The sequence below is a fragment of the Lissotriton vulgaris genome, unplaced genomic scaffold (assembly GCF_964263255.1).
Source record: "Lissotriton vulgaris unplaced genomic scaffold, aLisVul1.2 SCAFFOLD_769, whole genome shotgun sequence".
NCBI lineage: Eukaryota > Metazoa > Chordata > Amphibia > Caudata > Salamandridae > Lissotriton > Lissotriton vulgaris.
In genome coordinates, this window is record NW_028246029.1 from 686,497 (window position 1) to 713,071 (window position 26,575).

Consider the following 26,575-nt stretch of genomic DNA (forward strand, 5'->3'; position numbering starts at 1 on the left):
GTCATTCTCTGGCGGCTGCGGGGCTCTCCCTCGGTAATGGGAGCCTCGCCTGACCAGCTGCCCGGCTTCACCCGGCCCCCCATCTCGGGGCCGGGATTTGGAAATGGAGCCCGCGAGGCTCCGGGCTAACAGCAGACCATGGTTTCCTCCAGGCAGGGGGAAGCGGAAACAACGTCCTCCAGGTCCCGCCCACTACCAGGCGGCTGGCCAGATATCGTCTTCCGGTGCTTCTCCCAGGCCGGCGGTGAATCTTGGGGGCCAAAAGGAGGGGTGGGCACCCTCGACACCCAATTAAGAGATAGAAGCGAGGTGGGCACTCGCTGAGGAACACATAAATGGGGTGGGCTCCCGTATATAAAAAAAATACCATAACGAGCATAATGCAGGGTGGGCACCTGCGATGAATGGGCCACCACAGGGAGAATCCCTGCGCTCGGGATTCCCTCCCACACGGCCACAGGGGAGAGAAGCCCCGCGCTCCCAGGGCACCCACAGGCAGCATCAAGTCCTGGGGCAAGGGGAACAGAACGGAAACAGGTCCTGGAGGTCAGGGAGGCAAAGCAGGGCCCGAGGCCAGCACACAGGGCAGTCCAGAAAGGAGACAGCCCCCATGGCGGTCCCTCCTGGGCCCCACCATCAGCAAAGCCCCCTCTGCCAGCATTCAGGAAGTAGAGGGGTCCTCCAGGCATCCAGGAGCTGGGCAGGGCCCATGGAGGCAAGCCTTCCCCTGGGCCCCAGCAGCAGCACGCCCCTGGTAGATTCAAGTCAGGAACAAGAACATTTTGTAAGGGGACACAGCCCCTTTTTATATAGTGAATTCCTTTGTCTCAGGGTGGGGGAAAAACCAGTCACAGCTAGGTTTGGAGCACTGTTGATGTGCTCAGCCACCCTTTCCTTTCACTGGCCAGGCTAGGGTCATCAGTCGCACCACAGGGGGTGGAGCCAGCATTGTGTGTGGGAAAGTCCAGCCCTATTCAGGTCCCAGGTGCACCACTCCCTCACATCACACATGCTAATCTCAACACTCACCACCGGGGCAGACCCATGGAGCCTGGCACACCAGCCAGCTCCAGCCAATCACAAGCCAGCACATTCACTGCACAGACAGGCACACTTCTAGAAGTGGCACTTCTATATTAGACACAAACACGCTGCACGCATCATTGCGCAGCATTCAATCACACTAGTCCGCACATACCAAACTCGAGTCTGCACACCTCACGCATCAGGAACTACCAGTGACACAGACATTCCCCATGCATTCGTATGGGAGGGCAGGCCAACCTTACTCCACGCACTCAGAGTGCGCACGCACATTCCACTGGGACACAGTGAAAGTGCACAGAAACCAAGAATCACCATCCCTAGGTCACATGTAAAAAGCAAAAAGTTCAGGGGTGAACCTGCCAGAAGGGCCAAGTCCAACAGCGGGCGATCTAAAGATCTGTTGCGCTTCACTGCAAGTCTACAGTCGTGGTGGGGGCCAGCTGCTGCGTCGGGGAAATAATCGCCCGGTCTGCCCGTTTCCAGGCCTCAGTGGGGGAGCGAGGACAGGTCCCGGACCAGGTGCTCCCCAGAGCACGATCCCGGCCTGGAAGGAGACAAGATGGCGGGTGGTCCACGGAGGCCTAGCCAAAAGATCCGCAAATCTTCACGTCGGGCAGCTTTCCTTCAGCAACGGGCCCACTCACACCCCCCAGGCCACGTACCAGCCATGCAAGGGCTCGGGGGCCCACCGAATCAGCGCCGTCTAGGGCAGATCGCAGTTCCATCTAGGTGCGCGGCAACCCCCGCTTCCTTCGCCTCTGCAGGGCCCTCAGGTCAGGTCAGAAACCGGTGCAAAGAGCACCGCCACAGCTGCTAGACTTTTTCGAACCGTCACCTTAGGAAGGTCTACTCAGGTTCGGTCTCCATATAGCTGTTTGGGGACAGGGGATGGAGCAATTACAAAGTGATGTAGTGGCGAGGCCGGAGGGACGAAAACACACTGCCGCAGTGACAGATCTCCGGTCAGTGTTGCATGGGACTTTGTCATATTCATTGAGGGAAGGCCCGTCGGCCATCTTCAAGTCTGCACAGAGCGGAGGGCCCGATTGCAAAGTGGCCATATCACACGCCTGGCACTGACTGTGGGGGTAGTTTAGCTGATCATCGTGCCCCCCCCCTTGAAGCCCCAACAACTGTCAGTGGACACAGCCTCAGAGACTGTTGCTAGGATAGGGAGAGACCTGCTCTACTGCCGGGGGGCTGGGAGAGGAAACTGGGCGCTGTATAGGCCCCTTTCCCGGCTGCGACACCACTGGGGCCCTCACTGGTCTACCGGGCAGAGAAAGGCCTGGTTTTCTGCACACGCCACCCGGCCAAGCGGGTACTGGGAGTCGTAGAGCAAGAGAATCGCCCCGGCAGCACAAGGCCTGATTGAGGCGAGTGACCGGGTACCGCAGACCTACAGCGACGTAGCGTCGGCCAGGTGGTCCCCCGGAGCATGCTCCGGCTTGAGTTCCGACACTGTCATCCTTCCGAGCCTGGAGGGCTGCTGAGTGACATCCTAGTGGATCCCTTGTTGCCTCCCCCATGAGCCCTGCCCAGCACCATGGTGTCAGCCCGAGCGAAGAGGGAGAAGACCCTCAAGGACTTGCTATCAAAGCAGACAACTGGCCCTGACGCAGTGAACGCAACACCCCAGAACTCGGGGCACCCGGAGCAAATAGACGGAGCAAATGGACCAGCCATGAAGGCCTTCATGATGGAGCTATTCTCTGCCATCAAAGAGGACATATTGGATTTGAAGGGCCAACTCTCTGCTGACCTCAAAGAAGTCCGGCGAGACGTGGATGAGGTAGGAGAGAGGGTGGTCGCCCTCAAGGAGCACGAACTACGCCGCAAAGAGTACTTGCACCAGCTACAACAGGAAGTAATCCGGCTGCAGGATCAAAATCTGGACCTCCAAGCCCATGCAGAGGATTTGGAGAATCGCTCATGACGGAATAATATCCGCATTCGAGCAATCCCATGGTGAGCGGAGGGAGATAACCCGCGATTCTATGTCCTGGCTCTCTTTTGGCAGATCTTAGGAGACGACGGCCCGCAAGAAATTCAGATGAACAGGGTGCATCGCGTGGGCCTGCCCAGAGGAGGGAAGGCCTCCCCACCAGATGTGCTTGTCTGTGTGCATGACATCCAGCTTAAGGAGTAGATCCTACGCAGGGCTCGAGCGGCCCAGCCGATCCAGTTCCCAGGGGCACTCCCCGGCCCTCTTCCAGGATCTTGCCAAACAAAGAGAATTCCGAGTGGTCACCTACTACCTCTGTGACAATGGAATTCCCAACATGTAGGCCATCCCTTTCGCATCATATTCAAGTACCAAGAGAAATTGGGACAGATCCGCTCTCTTGCAGAGACTCTTGCTCTGCTGGAGCTGGACAACACGGTGGATGCAGAGCGGAGGGAGAGCCCCAAAGGCCGGGTCGCACGAAGACTGTCACAATGGCATACAGTTGGGAAAGCGATGGCCTCTGAGAAACCAGACCCGGAGGAGATGGCGAAGGACTGGGAAGCGGTGATCTCCTCCCTTTTGCAACCCCATGACCGCCCGTGTTCCCCTTTAGCACCCCAGTTCAGCATACGGGATGGATGTCATGGAGCGAGGTAGGAGGGGCTCCTGGGTCGACTACCTTTCCTTGCCCAATGGAATGCCCTTCTGTTTTTCTTGGTTCGCCAGGTACTCTGTTCAGTGGTCTGCCACCAGTGGCCTGAACCCCTTTGGTTTTTCTTTGCAGATGGACTTATGTCTACTGTTCCTTCATGGGGTTGAGTTATTCTGGGTTGCCTTTTTATGTACACTTGTAGGGGTTTCTTTAAGGGGTTTCCCGTACAGAACCTGCGCTTGCGTCCCTGCCTTGTCTGCCCACATGCTCTCTGGCCCCTATTTGCGCTCTGTTTCCTCAACCCTATGGGTGTGCCTTGTGTGCTAACCCCATTGGTTATGACTAGAGACCTAAAACTTGTGAGCCTCAATTTTCGGGGCCTGAATCACCCTACCAAATGCGCTGCGATTCTTTCCCTACTCCAACAGGCATATGGCGACATCTGCATGCTACAAGAGACTCATCTGCTTGCTTCCCTCACCAATTCTGGTCATCTGGCGCAGCAAAAAAGAATGGGGTAGCAATCCTTCCGGGGGCTAAATTTGATGGTAAGGTGCTGACTACCTTCTATAAGTCCAGGGGCAGGGTTCTGGCTCTCCGTATTCAGTGGGGGTCCACTTTTCTCACTCTAATTAACATTTATGCACCCAATACACAGCAGGAGCCTTTTCTCCATTGACATATTACCGAAGGCTTGGCCTCCCCTGACTCTGCATTGGTGGTGAGTCGGGACTTCAACTTGGTCATAGACAATGACTGAGACCGCACGGGGTAGTGCTCCACGCACGTGGAAGCTATCTCTCCAGAGGGTAAGCAATGGCTGGCTGAGTGCGGCCTTCACAATGTTTGGCGCCTTTAGCACGCGGACATGCGCGATTACACCCACTACTCGGCGGCACACAAGACATATACGCATATAGATATGTTTTTGTTCTCGCAGACGCTTCTCCTCAGAATCAGTGATGCCTCTATCGCCATGCACTCAGTCTCCGACCATGCACATATCTCTCTTTCTATACGCCTTGACAGGGGCGGGCACATCCCTGCCAGATGGGGGCTGCTCGTAGGACTCTTACACTCACCTGCCACTGTAGATGGGGTTCAGGCTGAGATCTTAGAATACATCCAACACAACGACACTGGTGAGAAGTGCCTGTCTGTTGTTTGGAAAACCCTCAAAGCAGTGATTCGTGGGGAATTCATTGCAAATTCATCTACTGATGCTCGGAGACGCAAGGAAGTCCGTTCGGGCCTCGAAAAAGAAGTGGCAGAATTGGAGGCAATATATATATAAAGGTACCAGAGCCCCGAGGGTGTGGCGGTCACTAGAGAAGCGGATGCTTCTTAAACGCTTAGATCTTGACAGGGCGGAATATGCCCTACTTCGCCTTCGTTTTACTTAGGTAATGGCAGATGTGGGAGAATGTTGGCACAGTGATTGCGTGCCAGGGCAGTGGCGGGGACTTTTACCTCCCTCAAGCAGCCTACAGGCGGGGAGATCCACCTGGACTCCCAGATCGTTGAGGAATTCCGGTGCTTCTACCACTCTCTCTTTAGAGGAGATACACCTGACCCCCCTGACGCTCAAGACTATTTGGATTCTAACAACTTTACTCATCTCCCAAAGGCGCTGGCAGACCCCTTAGGAGACCCAATATGGCTGGACGAGGTTATCTCAGCCATTTCTCGATTGAAGCTTGACAAATCTCCGGGTCCTGACGGTTATCCTGCCCTGTTTAATAAAACATTCTGTCACGAGTTAGCTCCCCTCCTAACACCAAATGCATTCTCTATCTCATAGACAGTGTTCACCGCTCCCAGGTAGGAGATGTGCTTTTTTCCGTCGACACTCAAAAGGCGTTCGATTGAGTATGTTGGACATATCTCTTCGACATCTTGCGGGGCTTCAGGTTTGGGCCCGCTTTATTCAATGGGTGCAGTGTATCTACTGTGACCCCGGGCATTTGTTAGAGTTAATGGGCTTCCTCCCCCTTTGAGATCGCCTGGGGTACGAGGCAGGGGTGCCCCCTCTCGCCCCTCTTATTTGCACTTTATATGGAGCCCCTTGCGCAGAAAATCCGCAATCAACCGAGAATCCAGCATCTCAAGTTCGGAGGTGACATCCACAAGATAAGCCTCTATGCAGATGATGCCATCCTCTCCCTCGCACAACCTCTTACCTCCCTCCCCACGCTGGTTGACAAGCTTGAGTCCTTTGGTCGGCTTTCCGGTTTCAAGCTCAGCCTTAGCAAGTCCCAGGTCCTCAACTTGTCCTTACCGCAAATACAGGTGGAAGACCTCAGGCAGACTCTTCCCCTACACTGGTCTAGTGACCCTGTGCCCTATTTGGGCATTCTTCTAACCCACTCACTCCCACGTACGCTAGAGCTGAACTACTCAACCTTAGTGGCTCAGACGTACAAAGTGCTGGACGGGTGGACTAAACACAGTGTATCCTGGTTTGGGCGCATCGCCGTGGTGAAAATGACGATCCTGCAGTGCATACTATACCTAGTTCAGACCCTCCTGTTAGTTCCGCCACCTAAAGCACTGCAGACCTTGCAGCTTGCCATGAATAAATTCATTTGGGGTAAAAAGAAAGCGCGCCTTTCGGTAGTGCAGCTATCGCGCCCCAAAGGGGACAGAGGGATGAATCTGCCTCTAGTTCACAGATACCTCCAGGCAGCGCACCTTCACTACGTGCTGGAGTGGAATCACCCACTTTCAAAGAAGCACTGGACCTTTATGGACCAGGCAGGTGCTGGCATGAATGTCTGGCGTGAAATCTGGCTTCCCCGCCGGTCACGTTCATGGGGCTTATACTCCTCCCCGGTCACGGCGGCGACAATGAAGGTGTGGGACGAGGTGGCAGTCTTGAAAGGTCTTACCACCTTTCCATCCCCGATGACGCTGATGGTAGACAACCCAGATTTTCCCCCGGGAGTTAAGACTGCAGTTGCTCAGAGATGGAGGAAAGCTGGGTGTAAGCGTTTTGGCCACTTATTTGATCTTGAGGGCCTCATCCCGTTTGATCGGGTTCGACAAGACTATGATCTTCCCCACACTGATGAGTTCTATTATTTGCAGCTCCACCACTGGGCTACCACTAAGGCCTATCTGCCACACGTCTCTCGTAAGCTTACCCCTTTCGAGAAATGGATAGCGAACAAGATCGATGATAAGCACCTCATAGCAGAACTTTATGTTCTCCTCACTCAGCGCACACACAGGTAGTCGTCTTGCGGCCAACTCCGGTGGGAAGAAGAACTGGGTCGGGCTCTCAAATTCAAAGAGTGGGACAATATTAATTATAGGGCTCGCCACACGGCATACAACACTGCAGGGAATGAATTTACATTTAAAGTAGCATCTTATTGGTATCTCACATCAGCACGGATCCACCAATGGGACAAAAACCACACTGAAAAATGCTGGCGGGGCTGTGGCTTGACAGGCTCTCATGCACATCTTCTTTGGCACTGCCTGAGGCTAGAGCGTTTTTGGGAACAGGTACTTAATGATATTGACACGGCAATTGAAACTGAGATTCCCTCGTTTCCCAGCTTACACTTTGCTAGGGCTATCGAATCCACTCACCTTCCCATTACGGTCATTTTGAGGCAGGCAGATGGCATTGGCACTAATCGCAGCTCGCCAGGCGATCTTAGTCCACTGGGGTACTCCCACGGTCCCGGATCATATGGCCTGGCTCCACAGGCTCTGGATGACCCTTGCCATGGAGCGACTCTCGCTGGTCCAAAATCAGAAGAGTGAGAAATACGCAGAGCTGTGGGCTCCTTTCATAACGTTGCTGTCGAAGGACCTCCGTGAGGTCACTTGCCCCAAATTCCTGCAAGTGTTACGTCTAATACCATCAACTGCGGAGTAGGTGACGCCCTGTGTACGTGAGAGGGAGGACTGGAGGGTGGGCATGGTGGGGGGCATGGGTCGCCCTGCGACCCCTAATATCTTGGTACGGGTTCCCCTTTGTTTTCCTTCTTCATGGAAGGCGATTGGGTGGGTGGTTTTCTTTATTTATTTGTTGTTCTCTTTCTAGGTGGGTGCTCGTTTCTGGACTTATGAGGTCCTTGACAGAGTAGGCTTTATCTAATTGCTGGACTTAACTCTGAGCGCTACCAGCCTCTGGGATGTCGGCATTAATGCAATAGTGTTCTATTCTCACTTAATGCCTCATTTGTTAGCCGCCGGCCCCTGTGGCTGTAGGCAAATGGCTGTGTACAAATGTCGAGACACCTACCAATTAACTCAATAAAAAAAATGTGTTCCATAAAATGTAAATGTGGGAGATATTGCTGTAAGTGTGTGCAACAAAAAGATTTAAGCTACCACTTGATGAATACAGTCTAGCATAATTTTCCATCACTTCCCATAATGTGCAACGTTCTGTTGCTCTTGGGCTAGGTTCATGCTATAGAAATACCAACACATGCATGCTTATACTATGTGAAGAGATAATTCGCTTATTATTCTCTGTGTATACTCCTTCCTGTTGAGCTGTTTGTGGGCCCCTCTCATGTTGTGACAGCCAGATGGAAGCTCCCTACAATTTTCTTTATTCCAGTTTATTCTTCACACCTCAAGTCTGCTTTTCAGTGAATGTGGGAGCACATTTGAGGGCACATTGGGAGATTCCTCCCACACTCATCTTCTTGTTCCTTAGAAGCATTTTATCATTATGCAATTCATGCTTCTTTTAATCAGATAAGACACTTTTCTTTTCTGTGCATCGGACAGGGGGCGTTGCTATCATTGGTGCAGCAGGTGCAGTGGCACCGGAGCTCAGAGCCCGGCGGGCCCGTTGAACCCTGACAATTGCTGTATTTACTACCACAGCAGCATTAAAAGTGGCCATTTCTTCTGCTTGCACCAGGCCTATGGCATTCTTGCTAAGCTGCTTCCTCAGACATGCATAGGACCTGCTTGCTAGCAACCATCTTGCAGAAATCTGATGCTTGCAGGTCTGGTGTTCACACTCTGCGCTCCAACAGTGGTCGGTGTGTCAGGGGAATGCATTGAAGATAAACGATCTGGCTTTAATGTGCTTACAGCATGATAGAACAGGCATGCACACATGCCTTTTCCATGCATTGCCACATTAAACCCTGAACTATTGGCCTTCCAAACCTGAATGGTTCCCAGTGTGACAAATGGCTCCACCATCATTTTTAGTACTAGTAGCCCCCCCCCCTCCACCCACCCCCAAGTTCAGGTCTAGTTGTGCCCCTGATTCACATCATGGCTAGCTGCATCACTGTGGGTTCTAGTGTATTCATTAGCATATATTGTAGGACCACCTGCGTTTCTGCTTAGCAATTTGTTGTCCGCTAAAATACTTGAAAGAAGGACAGACACTTAGAACCCAAGATGGCGGCTCTGAAGAATGCTAAATTAGGAATTCTGCTCCATAAGCCACACAACTTGGAATGTTACTCTTTTGCAAAAATCTTCCACCCCAAATCTAAACGCCAACAGAAAGCATAAGAGAAACTGCAAACTAGTGCCACACTACCAACAAACAGTCCATGTAAGAGATCTTGGCACCTTCTCTGGACATATTCTCCCCACCGGCTCACCCCAATCCACCAGTGATATATGTGCTGACTGGGACTATAAGAATAGTTTTCTTTTTTTTCATGTGAAATTCAAATATTTTCCACAAAAACTATGAAAAATGTGCAGTGGTTGTGAACTTCTAAGCAAATTATGCACTTGTGCACAAAATCCATGCAAGTTACTGGTGCGAATATGTTGAAGGGGGCTCATGAGAAAGGGCCAAGCAGCATGTGCCTTTCCATAACATAGCCACTAGGTCTCGCCTTTGGGACCTTATACGTGTTTAGCCATGCAACAGTTAATGTTGTTGCACCAAGGATATTGTGCTGCATTACTAAATACTTATAAGGTCCCAAATGCGAGACCTATTGGCTATGCCAATGCTTGTTTATGTTACCATTGGTTTGCTGTTTTTCATAACTTAATTTTCTCTTTGAAAGCATTGTGGTGGAAGTTAGGTCCCTGAGAGCAGCCCTTCGGTGTGTCTTCAGTTCTCTTTGTTTGGCCACCTCCCCGGATAATGTATATTTTAAGGAACTCCAATATTATAATGTTGCTTGGAAGGCAAAATAAAAGACGACAATAAAGTTGTACCCGATTGTCGTTTCGGAGGCTCCATTTTGTTTTGACTTTTAATTGTTTATAGAGGGAATAGGCAAATATTGAACAACTGTAAATGATTGAAATGCAGTGATACAGAATCAATTTTTGGAAGGTAGTTGAGGTGGTATTGATACTTATGTTGTAACCTGATGATCTATTAATGGCTGTGGAATGTAATACTGATCCTAGCATTTTGTGTACGTAGAAGTACCTAAAAGTGTAAAGGTTTTGCTCAAATTGAATGGAGAAAATTCCAGCCCAGTTACTCAATTAAAAAGTATTCTACTTCATCTGGAGAAAGAGGACTCCCTAACGCTTCTCTCAGATGGGGCATCTGAGCTGAAGTGTCCTAGTGGCTTGAAGGCATCAGTTGGTGCCATGCAGTCTTTATACATCATCACAAAACTAAATAAAAGGAACTACAATTCTTCATTCTAAGTTTCTTCATTGAAAATCCTCATTATGTCAACGATTTCAATTCATCGTGTTTCGTTCCACTAGACATATTTGTTGAACAAAAAAGAATAAGAATGCTTATATAATGCAGAGTGTCCTTTTGTATTCTCCTTCCTGCAGATACCATTCGGTTTTTTGGGGGAAATTTTTGGTTAGCTGCTATTCTTTAGAAAGCATGCCCTAAAAGAGAGAATGATTGAGCTTGGGCTCGGAATGAGAAATAAACGAATGAAGCAGCAGTGCCCCAAAACCAAGGAGCGATACATAATTACACAGACCTCACCACAAAATTCCGTTTACCATTATATTTCCCTGTAATTATATTCATTTTTTACCGTAGGTTCGACTGTATGGAAATACAGCATACTACAGGTGTAGAAAGAGGTGAGCGCCAAGCCCTTTCTTCTTAAATATGCAGTCATACAATTGCCCGCGCGCTTTGGGAGTTGCATAAATGACTGGCAGTGTGTTCCATTCGAGGCCTATGTAGGGTCGGTTGACAGCTGTGCGCATTGGCATGCTGGGAGCAATGGTAGCTGCAGACAGGAAAAAGCTGAAATCCTATGTCTACCCTGATAGCGTTCCTCTGTCGGAAAAATGAAGGTGAGAACATTTGTCCAGCTTTGCGTGGGGGGCGGCTAAGTGGGACAGTGCTGATGGCAGTATATATTTCACAGTGAATTGCTGTCCTTGTGGGAATAAATGCCTTGAACCGGTCGGCGCGAGCCAGCCTTTCCTGCTCAATCAGCAGCCATGGGGCTCGGCTTTGTCCTCGGGTTTGCTCTCGGCCAGAGAATTTAGAAAACAAGCCTAAGTCCGCGAGTGGTGGAGCAACTAAAGGAAATTTAAAAAACAAGCAAAAGTGATGCGGCCACCCCTGAAAGTGAAAAGGAAAATGAAACTGACGAGGAGGGAGTGGAAGAAGGGAGGGGGTAGGGGAGGGGATTCACGTGCTGGAAGTCTGGAAGGCTTAATGAGGCTTGACAGAAACCCACATGGCTGCTGCACGTGTGCACACACATGTGCACACAAGATTTAGGCCAGGAAAAGCCTATGGTAGCACTTTTAAAAGCCTGTTTACTAAATTTCTCGCAGAGCAGTGCATGTGCTGGCTCAGCGAGACCTAAAAATGACTGCAAGTTACTCATGTGACAATGTTTCAGAGTACTCGAGGAATACGCTGAGCAAGTTATGCACTAGCAAACAAGATGCCTACGAGTTCTTGGTACCAGCTGATGTTATGTTCAAGGCAGAAGAAAGGCAATCACGAAAATCTGCAAACACCTTGCAAACCAGTAATTGCAAACTATGCAAAACTATATTTATGCAATGAAAACTGCACATCCTGGTGTGGTGTATTCTGGCGGTGTTATAGATTAACATATGTAGTAGACTTTAACATAATGTTTATTTACCATGAGTTTTGCTTGTTCAGACTCTGCAGAATAATTTCTTTTTTATGTGCATATTGCCACATGCCTCCAGTTCTAAACTACCCTTCTTAAAGAGAACGTTATACGTCTGCACAGATTAATATTAAAGCATCTAAGAAGTAAAACTTTACTTGCAGAACAATCTTATGAGCTCGCCAGTTTGGGGAATAATTGGGCTCCAAATGCAACTTACAAGAGCACTTATGATGCTTAGAATAATAGTTTTGTGTCCATCAAAGTGTGTCTATTACCAACATAGGGTTCTCAGTTTGAGAGGGGCCCTCACCAGCCCCACAGAGCCGCTGTAGAATGAAGTCTAGATAAGACCCCCTCTGTTAGAGACGAGGGAGAGGGATTGTTGCAGGAGTCAGCAGTTATTCTAAATGTTGTGTGTGTGGGGGTGGAATCTGGGTTATGGTTCCTCATCCATAACCTGCAATGCACTTTCTTGGAAGCCTGTCTTACTTCTAACTTCCTTGGCATTCCTATGAGCAGAGCCCAAAGGATGGGGTAGGAAGTGCCCATCTGTCTCCGTGGGGTTTGATATCTAATTTGGGGTGACCCCTAAACGGAGCGGTACATGTCACCTGGTGGTGATCTGGAGTGTCACCTGTTGTTGGTCGCTCCAGGTCTGCTCTCATTTCTCACTGCCCTCCAGATATTGAGATAAAACGTTTATCAAAGGTGCACAGAGCAAAGGGGTTACTACCTCCCTTCAGCCTTGCTGTAAAAATCCACCTGTAAATGACTTCGCTTGAACCCCCCCTGTGCTGCTGCCTGTCCCTGGGCTGTCCATGCTGTGGATCCAGCTCTTGCTTGTTTCGAGTCAGTGCAACCGGTTATCACCGCTAATCCCCTCCAAAACAAGGGACCATAAGCCTTAACGTTACCCCGGGCAGTAATTGCAGCCACTGTTTTGTCCCTCGTTGCCTCTTAACAATGACTTCAGAGCACTCAAGCTGATCCTTACCATCACAGATGACCATTTAACTCCCTGACTGACAATTATCTGGGTGTATCGCTCCTCCACAATGGTTCACTGTCACTTCCACCCTCTCACTTTCCACTTGCCCCCTCCATGGGTGAGCCTGTCACTATACCCTGCATTGAAGTGAACCCGATGCTAATAATGTCCCTCCTGCATCTCTGACCTCCCTTACTTCACTGAAACAAGGGCAACTGGTCACTAATCTGCAGTGTCAAACCTGCCTTGAGGCTGCTGGTATCCACCCATTCACCCCTCAATGAGGATTACACCTACTCTTTCTGCTGGCATCCACTTTCCAAATATGTACTCTGTGCTTTTGAAAATATCTCACAACCCAACACCCAAGCTGGATCTATTTCGTTTTAACTTGTCAACTACATTATCACCACTGCAAGAAATTGAATTATTAGTTGAGGGAGGTGAGTACCCATTTCAAGTAATAATGAGAATCCTTGTCAGGGTGAACCACTAAAGTCACTAATTAAACCCCAGCTCAATCGCCTGGTAACTATAGCACAAAGCAAACAGGCTTAACTAAGGGGCAATGTGTAAGTATTTATGCAATATTACACAGTATCAAAGTCAAAATGCAAAACAATACAAAATTCCAAAACAAATTAGAAAAACAGAGTACAATTTAATAAACAAAATGGCAAACATCCAATAAGGAAAACAGGAGATATCAATTTTCAAAGTTTTAAGTAAGAATTGAACCAAGAACTCCCAACAGGGGTGGCACTTCCATGTGGGCGGAGGAGCGTCATCCCACTGCTTTCTCACAGTGCGAGAAGTTCAAGTTCAAGTTCAAGTTCAGGAATTTGTATAGCGCACTACTCACCCAGAGGGTCTCAAGGCGCTTGGGGGAGGGGGTGCATTATTTATCGAATAGCCAGGTTTTAAGTTCCTTTCTGAAGGAAATGTGGTTCTGTGTAAGGCGGAGGTGAGTGGGGAGAGAATTCCAGGTCTTGGCCGCCAAGTAGGAGAAGGATCTTCCTCCCATGGTGGATCTGTGGATGCGTGGAACTTCGGCGAGGGCTAGATTGGAGGATCTTAGTTGGGATTTTAGGTTTCTGCTTCTCACTCTGCGAGAAAGCAGAGTGTTTGGTTGGGGGCTGGCGGGTGGGCGGGCCTGCTTTAGGGGAGGGGAGGAGTGGCTTACCCACTATTGTGGCGCTGACTGTTTGGTCAGCCCTTTGGGCCGACCAAACCAGCCATGTGCACTCCATTTTCTCCATGTAGGCTGCCGGTGAAGGTAAGTTTTCAATTTTAAATTAACCCCCCCATGCACGCAACCCTCCTGCCCCACCACTCCCGAGTCTTGCCTGCCGCGACTGAGCCCAAAGTGACAATAATAGTTAATGGTCACCGTAGAACGGGTCCTAGGTGCAATTTGACACTGACCACGATTGAGTGCGGGTCAGACACACTAACAAAGTTTGTCCTGGTCAAACATTTTATCTTCTGACTTTAGTCCCAATCCACCACAGGAGAACACTTCTAAAGCCCACCAGGACCCCAAGGGAGACACTTAGAGCACCATTTCCCAAACTGTGGCTCGGGACCTACCGATTTTTGGTGGGTTGGGAAAGTCCATGCAATAAATAAAGATGCCTTTAAATGCTGTGTTTATCATGTCGCATTTGCTGTGCTTCAAACACAAAGATCAAATCTTAGGCTATGTATTCCGACAAATTGCTGCTGATTCTTTTAACATGGAATTCGTGTGTATTTTTCTTTCTCTGACTGAAAAGTCGGAGGAGTTTTTAAAGAGAATTATGTGTCAATCTTGCTGGAGCACAGCAAAGTGTGATATTGCTTTTTTTTTGCACCACACACCAAAACATAAATACCTGTAAATGGACTGTATACATTCAGCTGTTAGGAAAAGCCATAATTAAGCACATTACTTTGTAATTCTGCAGTGTGCTGGAAACTACGATTTTAATAGGATCAAAACAAATCAAGACATTGCGATGCACAAATGATAAATAATACCAGAAACCAGATTTCCACACACATTATCATCATAGAACTTTGTTGTGATTGCTGTGGATCATAAAAGTATAGACAAACAAGACAATCACAGTACACATTCCACACATTATCACTTGTGCGCTATAAAGTTTTATCACTAAACAGTATGTCTGTGCAAAGTTAGAGGCCATTTCAATGGGAAAATGTGCCATCTGTAAATGATAATGTGGTACTAAACAATGCTTTAGGCACATTAAAAAAAATCAGTCTGTCTGAAGTCCACTAAAGGTAGGTGAGTCACGAAAGTTTGTTGTTCAAAAAAGTGTGTTGTGGTTCTAAAAAGTTTGGGAACCACTGACTTAGAGACTCATAGGGTGGCAGGTGGAGTCAAGCCCAGGTCTAGTTGCTACTGATCAGCTGGTCAGTTGAAGATAAGCCACTTGGAGCTTGTTGTGTCCCTGTAGATTGAACAAGAGGTCAGCATTTTGACTCTTCGTGTCCACTTCGCTAATGAGGGTACTAGAGGAAGGGAAGGTTCCAGTCTTCTACGCTCTTCTCAGACAGCAGATTTAGTTCTCTTTTGATCTTCCCCTCGTCCGGGACTGTCCTGAAGTGTGTGCCAATCGATGCCACATGTATTACTGGCATGACCTAGAGGGCGGGAATGACCCCTGAGGGTGCCCTAAACAATAGGAGACAGGTTCCCAGAGCTAACCCTACAAATGTGAACATTTTCAAAATGGGTAAAGTCTTCAGCCACACTAAACCTGGATTCTGTGGGCTGGGGTTAAGTGTGGAGTATACTAGGGTAATCCTTGTGCCCTCACACATCTATCATTACAATCCAGTTCTGAACAGCCCCTGCACCCCCAACAAACGCAGAGACAACATTCTGATAAAATCAAAGCTGAGCTTTTGGCATCCAGACAGTGGGTACACATAAAGTGTTTTATCATTCTCTTGTCCTCCTTTGAAGTGCACCCCAAATGTTATATGTAAAACTCCAGCAGACCTGTCAAGCAGGATGTGACATTCAAGCAGAATTTCACATTCTAATCTCAAAGGGGATGCTCACAGCCTCTAAACCAGGTCTGGGGGAGCGCCTCTTCCCTCTGGGGTTGGTGCCCCCTTGCAACTAGAAGGACAAGTGGAGTGGCAGGCCCAGGCGCGAGATACATCTCCTTGTGACAAGGGAGGCCCCTTTGAAGTGCATCACCGAGGCCTTAGGCAGGTAAACAGTAACTTTTCCAACGTGTCTTTCCGGTAACAGTTGGACAAAAATGTGACTTTACCATTAAATTGTAGTTTGTTTAACTATTAAAAAGAGTCCTTGAATTATTTTGCTAGTTGTTACAAACTTGAAATTAGCATTATAAGGTGTTTTAATGTAATCCAGCACTTCCCTATGGAAGCAGCCAGCCTCGCTACAGTGAAAATAGCTTTTATGTTTTTTCACTGGAAGAACATGCAGAATATTAAACTTCTACATATCCTGCTTTTAAACAGCTGGCATCCTGCCCAATGGACAAAAGGGCCTACATTAAGGGTGACGTATTCATATTTAAAAGGAAGGTTTGGGCCTGTCAAAGGGGTTTATTTTGAAAGGTTGAATTGTCAGGTTAAAACTGCACAGCCAGGCTACAGTGGTAGCTATGGAAACATGCTTTACTCCATCACTGCAGTGGTTGACACAATGAGTGCCGCAGCGCACTGGTGACATTCAACTTACAGGCCCTGGGTACACTTTGGGTACTATATGCTAGGGACTTATAGCTATGTTAAAAATGCCAATCAGGAGTATATGAATGTTGCCATGTTGAAAAGAGAAGCACAAGCATGTTACCACTGGTTAGCAGGGGTAAAGTGCGCAGAGTTGCATAGCCAGCAAGAATAGGGTTCAGTAATAAGGCCAATAAATCCGGGTGACGCTGAAGAGAGAGCAAATTTCCAACACCCACCCCAGACCTCGTTCCTGCACACTTACCTCATCCAGGTAACATGCAGCTCGGATGCTGTCTCATTGGTTTCATCAATGCTCAGCGCCAGTCGAGCCTGGCTAGAAGGCTATATAGGTAGGAGTGAGATGCCAATCTCCCACCTGCCGTACAACAATCCTGCTGATCATCTGGCGGTTCTAGGCTATATGCAAAGACTGAAGACACCCTTTAACCCATAGAGTATATTGCAAGGAACAGTTTGGCACTTGTTACCTGGTTTTTTGGAGGATTAAGATGCCAGGCCATTCCCGGCCTCTCTCACAAGGGCAGCCATGACAAATTAGAGCCAGAGCAAGCTGTGTGTCATTTCCGGCTGCCTTAATGGACACAGCAGAGCAGGGGCAGGAAGAATAAGTGTGACTCTATGTGACCAGAAATAACTTCTCCAGTCCTGGGCTTTTCTGGGATCTCTTGTTTTATTTCTGTGTGTTTGTCCAGTTCAATGGGAATATCTCCCAGAATGCACTGCTTTGTTAAATGACAGGGCATGATTTGAAACAGACTGTCACGGGGCATGGAATCATTTAACAAGTGCTGGCACGGCACTCCCACCAGAGCCCTGTAACCCATTTAAGGAATGACAGCTACCGGAGCCTTCCATTCCCCACCACATTATCGTCGTTGCACTCACTCCTTCATTTACCCGTTCACTCACTCGCCCCTCTACCATCCATCCATCCTTACACCTATCGGGCCCTCTATTAATGCACTGAGTCACTCAGTGCACGTGGTGCCCATTGATCCATCTATACCAGTGGTTCCCAAACTTTTTTGACCCGTGGCTCCCTTGACCTAATTGGCAGTTGGCCGTGGCTCCCCACCATTTTTTCACTGGTAGCCGGGTGGGGGAGATGTAAGCCCAACCTCGGGAGTACTTCCTGTTGTCTTCCTTAATTTAATTGGGATGCAATCAAGGTATTATAATCATATTTCTAACAAAATAAAAAGATAACATTTGTTTGATAAAAACTTGTTAAGTGAGAAACGATACAATGAGGAAGACGAAAGCAGACGTAGCAGACAATAGGAAAGAGTATATCATATCTCTTCATGTAAGTTTCTTTGCAGAGACGAAAGTTAGAAATATACTTACAGTCCACAATACATCAGTTCATACTTTAAACCTGCCACGTGCCAGCAAGAAGATCGTTTTGTGAAAGTGTTTAAATTTTAGCTTCTTCATCACAAAAATCAATTTTGTAAATGTTGAAAGGCACCTTTTTTCTAGTGAGGGTTAGGGAAGTTGCAAAATAGGTAAGAGATTAATTTGGCTTGGGGGACCAAAATTTGAGAAACATCTTTTTATTAGCATTGAAACAAAAGGTCTTAATTTTGACCTTGGAACCTGCAGTCCTGGGTCCTAGTCCCATTTCTGTGATGTCACCAAAATCAATTGATTGCAGGCAAGATATTTTATTTATTAGTAAATGGAACTGCTAAAATGTGCTTATGAAAAAATCATGTAAGCTAATTACTTGCAGCTGGTGTGCAGTCTAGTAAATAGTTGTTTAATAATGGCGATTTTATGTTCATGGTTCATCGTAAGACACTCCAACAGTGCTTCTTCTGGACAGGCACATGACATATATGCATCCTGTTGAACACTGATCAAACTGCACCTTTGCCCAAGAAGAAAAAACAGAGTAAACCACCTCCCCTATTTGTGGCACACAGGTTAATTCATGAACGTTGTGCTATAAGACATAAGTACATGCAAACATTTATTTAATACGATTGTAACTGATTACGTGTCATATCATAAACTCATGCCCATAGTACAAGTATCAACCATAGCAAGGCACAATACTAAATGGAGTGAGATTTGTCACGGCCCTTGGTCATAATTAGCTTTACACTACAAGCCCTTACTTACCGATTTCCCTGGGAAGAGGGTCCCACGAGGCGAGGCACTGGCACTGCACAACACTGCGGGCAGGAACAACGCGACTGAAACGCTCTGAGCTGCGTCGGCAGAGTAATGTGAAGACTACCAGGGCTTAATTTGTGCCGGTGCTTTCCGGTGCTCAGCACCGGTACTTTATTGTCAGGGCCGGGGCTATACATGTCTTTCAGGAGGCAGTGTTGGTGAAGATAATTTTTCAAAAATACAGACACAGAGTGAGACGGCTTAACTTTTCCCACGTCGTCTGTGCTGCTCAGCTTCTCACTGTCACCCATTCATCAAGGCATGCCCTGACTCCTGGCTGGCTGGCGGCTGTATTTCAACTTTCATGCTTTCACTAATAAAAACAAGCATTTACAATGCAATGGTTTCGCCTTTGGAAAAGTTAGAGTTATTGGCATTGCTCATGACATTTCTTTTTTTTTTTACTTATAAATAAATGGCATTGTTATTTGCATTGCCAACAGCTCTCTCAGCCCACACAGCCCTCACAGCCCACACAGCTCTCACAGCCCACACAGCCCACACAGCCCTCACAGCCCACACAACTCTCACAGCCCACACAACTCTCACAGCCCACACAACTCTCACAGCCCACACAACTCTCACAGCCCACACAACTCTCACAGCCCACACAACTCACGGCCCACACAACTCACGGCCCACACAACTCTCACAGCCCACACAACTCTCACAGCCCACACAACTCTCACAGCCCACACAACTCTCACAGCCCACACAACTCTCACAGCCCACACAGCTCTCACAGCCCACACAGCTCTCACAGCCCACACAGCTCTCACAGCCCACACAGCTCTCACATCCCTCACAGCTGTCACAGCCCTCACAGCTGTCACAGCCCTCACACTTAAGTTTTTAAGGCACTCCTGATGCAGCAATATTTTACCTGAAAATCCCGAAAGCATGGATTGTGATAATTTCCGGTTATGGTGTTACCCTTCCATTAGGAGACTGCCCTGAGGGTTTTAGAGTTATTGCTGAAATTGTTATTTTTACATTTCAGCATTTGCCTTCGACACTCAGGGCTATATTACATGGACACACTTTGCCAGGTCTTACCTAGTGTAAAGTCTCCTTGAATAAGAATCAAGATTCCGCCTTTTAATTGTAGCTCTATATGTACATATTGTATTTCAATTTATTGCTCTTAATATCTTCCTGTATCTTTTTACTCGGCTGAGAGGATGTCATTATCAAACCTATGTAGAGACACAATGACTACAGCATTAGGAGTAACCTAAAAATCAAAAGAAAAGTTTGATTCGCTTTCTAAAAGTCAGTGTGTGAAACACAACAGGCCTGAAAGCACTCGTCTGTGAGGTCACTACCTCTTCCAGGCTCATCACAGGTGAGTAATGTTAAACACTGCCAACACTGCGAATGGAAGAAAGTAGAAAACCCCTTCCACTCCTAAATCAAAGAACACATTCCTGAATTTCCGATTAAGGAAATTTCACCCGAAAATCAAGACAAGAGCTACACTGCTAAGGAGCACCCACCTTTTAACTGCAGTAAAATGAGCCTGAAATGTTGAGCTCTCAGGGCCATTATATTAAATGTGGCCTTACCAGGCACCTGTCAAAGATGATGAATGGATCAGTGTATTTTTGGAACCCGTCAAAGTTAGATTAATAAGAGAAAGAGTGCAGAGTGTTTGATTACCCATGCTGGCTGAGACACCACTTACATGTAAAATACAGCAGCAGTGGTTCCACGCAGGCAGTGGTTCCAGGCAGCTTTGTGTCGATCAGAATCTAAGAACGAAGCAAGATCGTTCTTAGGAGAGTCCAAGTCCACAAGGGAGGTGGCCAAGCGCATAGAAGGGAGCAGGGATGGGGTATGTGCATCTTACCAGCCTAAAAAAAAAAACTTGCCATTTTGAATCGGAGAACAGGTGAATGAGACTGACAGGATACCAGTTCTCCGGATGGAGTTTTTTTTACTATTATTATTATTTGACATTTGCATGGTGCGTGGAGTGGCACGGTCTGATATCACAGCACTATGGGTTGTTCCGGGATAACTGGCACGTTTATGAGGTGGACCATTGCAAGCTGGTGGCTCACTAGGATTGTGGGCATGTGTGAACGTCCAGTAGTGTGAGTAGTGCCACTTTACAGAACTACTTGAAAGATGAATAGCATGTTTGCTCTTGTGAACATTATATGGTTTTGGCATTTTGCAAACACCTGAAGAGGTGGTGATACAATTCTATGAAAGAGAAATGGTGCTGCACTGGCAGTATTTGACAAGAGAAGGCCTTCACTGTGAAAAGGGAGAGGTGGCTGCTCTCCCTCTCTCTCGAGATACCAAGCAGCAAAAAGTCTCTGTGAACACGTTGCTGCTAGAAAAAGAAAAGGCAGGCACTTCTTGGCCGAGGACGTAAAAGCCAGCCACAAGCAAACAAGGAGCGGATGAGGCTCCACAGATCTTTGAAAAAAAGCAAAAGTATTTTAAAGCGCCACAGTACCTACTAGTACAGTTTCAGGGGTATGAACGCAGAAGTGATTGATTTAAACTCTGCAACTTTATGAAACAATCTCTCATATTCCTAGCAGTTGACAGACCACCAGGCTAAAAACACTGAAGATATGTGAACCTTGCTGTTGAACTGCCAGGTGTAATAGACAAGGATTCTTCCAGTTATTAACAGGGTGCCTCTGTCCTAAGAAACAGGATGAATGGTTTAAACTGAGACAAAGTTCACCCAGACTGAATGAAGTCTGTTCTACGATGGGCAGACTCTTGCACTGCTTAAACACCCCAGAGCTGAGAAAGGCACCAGCTCAGAAATACCAGAAGCCGGGTTCACTCTTTGTTGCGAGTGACGAGCGGCTGGAGGTGGTCTCTTCAGAAGACCCTGTACTTATCCCCCGTCGTAGATGTACACTTGGACAATCACCATTCTTCCATAAGACCAGAGCTGGGATCTGCCACTCTACTGTAATGGAGAACACAAGTCATGATTTTATAAGGAGTTCCTAGTCCAGAGCAATATACTGTTCTTTTAGTCTTCAACGGTTCATCTCACACAGTTCACTAGCATGTTACACTTTCCATGGGACAACTCATCTACAGGTCACCCAACACCTGAACATAATCACAATACCCTGAAACAAAAGACAATGCAGAACCTGTACCCAAACATCTATACACACCTCGCTGAAACCTTCTACTGATCTCCTCAAGAGACTATCTTTGCATTTCGATCTTCTGACAGAATGAGGCCGTTTCTGCACTCCCAGAGCTGGCATATCAAAGTGCCTTCACCACGTAAGTAACCTGCCTTTAGAACGAATTACACTGTCAGACAGCTGCAACATCACTGAGCCCCCTGGCATGTCAGAAGTGGAAATCTCATTCAACCAGAGGCACCAAGCAAGAGAAGATTGCAGAGGAGCTCCACACCTCATTACTTTGACTGGTGTGGGAGGACCCCTGAGCAGCAGCAGCAATATGGACTCCCTTCAGTGAGAGTTTGTGAACGACTTGTGAGTACATCTACCCGAGGCTCTAGTCGCTAGTCACTTCAGTGACTACTGGACCCCTATTCACATATAACGGTTAACACTTGACACATGTTTCCCCGACGAATCAACACTCATGTACCGCTTTTCCATATATCTACCGCCTGAGTTGTGTTGTTTTGCTGGTCTTTCTCTGCTCCCTGCCTTGCCAGCTGGCAACTTTCTCCTCAATCAAGCATGACTGATGCACTGGTAGGGCTGGCTACTTTTTGTTAATTTGATGTTAGCAGATGCTAATCTTGGGACAATTTCACAAGACTGCATCCGTCTGCCACTGTTTTTTTTATTTATTTACAGAGCTGCAGGAAAATTGCAGTGCCAGCACACACAGATCCAGCAGTGAGAATTGGTGGATTTTGCCTACTACTTTCTTTGCTTGAATGTTTCAACCGCCCTTATGTCCTCAAGCAGGACACTCACAACCAGGCAGTAACACCTTCAGCAAACAGCTGAACGAGCTACACTGCAAGGGGCGAACGGGTTGGGTGGTTAAAGGAGGGGAAAACATAATCAACACTTCACTTTTCTGAACAAACATGGATATCAGATACAGTAATTGTAAGTGGTAGAGTGACCATGAAATTTACACCGGGCAGACAGTTTGGCCACAATGAGGCAAAGTGCAAAGCACACTGGGATAGGAGGTAGACACACACAAACTTCATTGTTTCAACAGAAACAAATAGCTATATAAACAACGCCTTATTCACGTCAAAGAGTTGAAAAAGCTGCAATATTTCATAATAACTAGGATAGCCACAAACACCAATAATGGGACAGTAAAAAGAGCATTAGTGGAGCGAAATGTTGCTGGAGCAGGCAGGCATGATTTGGTTGAAGGAATACACTGAGAAAGACAAGCAATCAATAACACTCAAACAAATAATGCTTACAATAGGAAAGAGAACACAGTAAAGACACTGAGGCATTGTCTACAATGACAACAGAACAGGGATCATTCATGATGGGAAATTTACAACGAGGAAAACAAGTGAAATACAATTACACTAAAATATTCTGAATTAGGACAAGGAAACGCATACACCGGAGTAGGGAGACACAACACTGGACATAGACACACACAAGATTTGTCAATAAAGCATCACTGGGGCAATAATATACTAATAAAGTGACAAGAGACCTAACATTGGACACTGACACTTTTTAGAGTTGCCAGTACAGCAACAGAGGGGCAATGATATACTGATACCAGGATCAGGGGTACACTAACATGGAGACTAGGATAACAGGCATGCAGTTAACATTGGGACCGGACACAGGGATACACTTACACGTGATCAGGGAACAAATGGACAATGGCACATAGAAGAGGGGATATGCCTACACTGGGAGAAGAAGCACATGGATTTCTGTACAGGCAATACACAGACACACAGAAAGCAAAAGGTCCCGGGGTACACCCATCATAGAACAGGAGGCACATACTTTGCGTCAGAGAATGAGCAAGGACCTGACAAATCAGTGAGAACACAACAGATAATACTGAATAGAAGCGGAGGATTTTGATTTGAGGCAAAAACACTAGAGCAACAAGACAATGGAGCAGAGAACACCAATACTTCAACTAGGGGACATGATATCCCTTTCCAAGCAAGACATGCATCAACTGTGGGCCAGGGAACACACCACAACAGAATGGAAAAGAACCAACTCTATAACACGCAATGCACTAATAATGAAATAGGGACGGGACAGAAGGAAGCAGACATCCAAACAGTGCTCAACACTCGAGTGGCTGTTGGTAGGAGGATGCAAGACCAGACTGGCCTCCCCTTCCCCCCCTCCCCTAACGGACCCTGCATAGTGTCACCAGGTCACTGGCAGGATAAGGAAAAGATTTAGACTATGACAGAGAACACACTGACAACAGGAACGTGGGTGTCCGTTTCGGGGACAGAGAGAGACAAAAAACGGAGGAAAAGGGCACACAACGAGACCCTGTTACAAGCTGGGTAGGTCAGGAAATACGTAAACACCAGCTCAAGGAATAAGCACACAGTCTTGGGCTCACAAAAAGCGCCAGTAATGAGTTGGGCCAGTGAATACACTGACACTGCCCCAGAGCAAGGAAACATGCTGGCACCAGGAAATAGAATACAGAGGCACCAGGCCACAGAATCCTACAGCGCCAAGAACGCCAAGAAATCATTAGTTGTGCAAATGCTGCACTACTCAAAAGTTGTATAATTACATAACAATGCACCATCTCCTATACTACCACAACCTTTCATAAGTGCAAATACATTCACTGAAGCACAGTCATCCCAGAATGAATACTAAAACACACAATGCACTCTGGTTGACTCATGCATGAACTCACCTTGTAGCGCAGCGCCTGGTGGATGTCCGCAGCCAGCTGCCCCTTCCACCATTGCCCCTCCAACTCCATGGCATGGGAGAGGCGCAGCTCCGGGACACCCGTGCACCGCTCCGACCTGTGTTTTCAAGAAAGACAACGGAGAGTGAAAGGGGAGGGGGGGCGGGAACGGGCACACGGGGAGGGGGGCGGGAATGGGCACACGGACAGGGGGGGGCGGGAACGGCGGACAAAATACGTAAACTTACAAAGTGACACCAAAATACGAGCGGCCTTACCCCAAAAATGTATATGGTCATAATAACACACCACAATGAAAAACATAAGGTAAAATATACCGACACAAACAACGCAGACACCAGTGCCCGGAACACGACAACACACCAACTAACGTTTTCAACGTGCTGGCTTTGGAACGCAGTTTAACTACCAGGAACTATTGCAGATTTGGAAACAGTGCTTTCAGTGTTTCTCCTCGTCGAAATCTCGCCTCATATATGAAAGCAAAGCATGTATGGGCCATGGAGGGTCGGAGCGGCCCAACCAGAATTCACACAAGAAAACACCAGGACCCGGTGAAAGTGTGGTGTGTGGCAGCGCAACGCCTTCACCATCTGCCACATTCACAGCAGATTTGGCGCTACCAAAAGAAACGTTCCCTCTCAGTTTGTACAGCCTCTGAACCCACAACTGCAGGACTGTGTGGTGCGCACCAGACATCGGAGCATATTTTTTTGTATCCATCCATCGACCTGGACGGATGGACAAAGATAGTGGGCACCCAGCAACCAAGGTGCGGTGCCCAGGAGCTGTGTTTGGCCTGACCGTTGCCTGCGACAGACACAGAAACTACACCGAGACGTGCCCAGCGGAACTCATGATGGGAGATCCCACACTAGAGGGGTCTTGGGAGCAGAGCTCAATCCCAGTGAAATGATCTAGGGAGCGACCGACCCAGCCCGACGCCTCTTCCTGTGGCTGGACAGAGAGCTGATTGATCAGAGAGACAAGAGAGCGTGTGAGTGCGCCTTGCCTGGGCTGTTGACTGCTCACCGGTGGAAACCGCCCAGCTCGCCTCAGGCTCCCGTCCACAGTTGTTCCTCTGCCGGCTAGCCCCTGCAAAAGCATCACCAACCCTGAAAGTGGTGCAACAGTGGAAGCCGGGCAGCATCTCCTACGGAGCTTTGTATGCCAAACCCCTGACCGCGATTTTGGCCCGCCCACATCGGTGCAGCCTCGCTGCCCGTATCGGGCGCAGTGCTGGCTGGCGGGAAAGACACGGAAGGGGGGGGGGGAGGCGGGAAAGACACGGAAGCGGGGCGGGGGGGCGGGAAAGACACGGAAGCGGGAGGGGGGGGCGGGAAAGACACGGAAGCGGGAGGGGGGAGGGGCGGGAACGGCGGACAAAATACGGAAACTTACAAAATGAAAACACATTTATAAACAAACTCCTTACCTGATTGCCTTGTGGAACTCGAATCTTGCAGCCAACTCCAACAACTGGGGCTGGGGGCGAACGGCATAGACGACATGAGACGCACGCAGCAAGCACTTACCAGAGGAAGACTTCTTCCGGCTGAGGTCGGCCTCGAAATGACAAAAGCAAACACGGACGACAAAAAAAAAACCGCCCACCGCCGCATGACTACACAGAGGGAACGCCCATGGAAAAAATCTCGGGAACGCCCCCGAATCTGGTCCGGCCTTGACGGACAGATCTCTGTTCCAATGGCTAGCCTCCATTTATGGAGCTAGCCAATGGAACAGAGGGAAGTATTCAAGTCCCCCTAACTGAAAACAAGAGATTTCTCTGGGGGTGGAGCTTACACTCCGTTCCCCAGGCGAAACCTAAAAACGGGCTCTCCATGAGCTGTCTTTATTTCCGCTGTTAATCTTCCCCCTCCCTTCGAGCAAGTTAGAGAGCCCCTTCCCCCCCCTCCCTTCGAGCAAGTTAGAGAGCCCCTTCCCCCCTCCCTTCGAGCAAGATAGAGAGCCCCTTGAGGAGCGGAAGAAGGCTGGACTCTTCGTGCATGTTATTTGTCACGTAGGCCTTCAGCAGCTCCCTAATGGGTAATGAAGGTCCAGAGAGTTGCTCAACAGACACTGAAATTCCA

At 48.1% G+C, this 26,575-nt stretch overlaps 1 protein-coding gene across 1 annotated transcript in view; it reads right to left on the reverse strand.

The window, feature by feature from the left end:
* The window catches only part of LOC147666166 (uncharacterized), a 161,585-nt gene that overhangs the window by 83,419 nt on the left and 51,591 nt on the right, over window positions 1-26,575 (reverse strand). The window lies entirely within an intron of this gene.